Below are 1,410 nucleotides of genomic sequence, written 5' to 3' on the forward strand. Positions count from 1 at the left end.
CTCCCTCCCTCCCCCCTCTCTCTCTCTCTTTTTGTTCTCTCCCTCTCTCTCTCATATGTCTCTTTCTAACTCTATTGTTTGGGGAGGGGGGAGGGAGGTGGTGTTTGTATGCTATGTGTGTCTATTTTTTTCTGTTCCTCATTCTAGCTCTGTGTCACTGTATTGTACCTGTCTCTGTTTCTGTCACTCTCCCCCTCTCTCGCTCTCCCTCTCTTGCCCCCCCCTCTCTCTCTCCATTTTTCTTTCTCTTTTTCCCTCTCCCGACCCCCTTCTCTCTTTCTCTCCAGTTCCAGTTCTAAACCAAATATTTAGATCGTAAATACTAGAAAACCGTCAAGCTGATTCGAACTTCTCTCACCACAGTGCGAGGTTTAATTCAATATTTTTCTGTTTTGGAGCCATAATATTAATACTAATGTGAGGCAGCGTGGTGGAATCAGGCTCTTGTCAATTTTTGGGCACATAGAGTTGTTGGTACCATCTTAAAACGTGTTCACTTGTCTTTATTTGGATGAAAAAAATATCCATTTATCTTGAATACAAGTCGAGATATCTGAGAATGAAGGAGGTGGGAGTCACCTCTTTTCAGAGGTAAAATTAGTGAGAAAATGTCTGAAAAGGATTATTTATTTCCTTAACTTAAGAGTCTGTGGCAATTGAAAATGTACATTTATTTTACCTTTAATCAACGTTTTTCAGAAAAACCCACACAGAAATGAGTTTTTTAATGGGCCTGAAAGGTGTAGCACCCAAAAACAACAATTTGATAAAAATTCACAAACATGCGCAAAAATGCAAGTTTCTTCACTTTGATTATTTTGACGAGAGCCTGATTCCACTTGGCTGCCTCACAAATGTTTTGTTTTTTTTAGGGGGCAGAGGGTGCTGGTATTTCTTCCGTTGTTTTTTTCTTTTTTTAACAAGAAATGAGAACAACGTGAAAACTTCGTGTTGATTTGACCCGAAATGTTTTCGTACTGACACGACCCGGTACCAATTTCCCAAATTTCAGCCGTCCCGTTTCTCATCTTCTGTAAAGGAATATATATCGAAATGACTTAAGACCTTATTCCACAGCAGAAGCAAATTATTATGTAGATACACACCCTCGAGACATTTTCCTGGGTGTCTCCACAGACGCAACAAGCCAATAAATTAGTGTTTGCTCGGGGCATAAGGCAGCACAAGATGGGATGGTCGAGGGAACGAGGAAATGAAAGGAAGAGGATGGTGGGGACAACTATTTTAACGAAAAATGGAAAAGCTGGAAATAGATCGTGGGAAGTTCATAATTCAACAAGGTTGAGGAAAGTTTATGGGGGATAAAAAAGGGGGGTGGGCAGAAGAAGGAAGAGAGAACATTACAGAAAAAGAAACACTAATAAAATACAATGAATTTTTTAAATTTAA

Source organism: Aplysia californica, unplaced genomic scaffold, assembly GCF_000002075.1.
Source record: "Aplysia californica isolate F4 #8 unplaced genomic scaffold, AplCal3.0 scaffold00160, whole genome shotgun sequence".
Taxonomy (NCBI): domain Eukaryota; kingdom Metazoa; phylum Mollusca; class Gastropoda; order Aplysiida; family Aplysiidae; genus Aplysia; species Aplysia californica.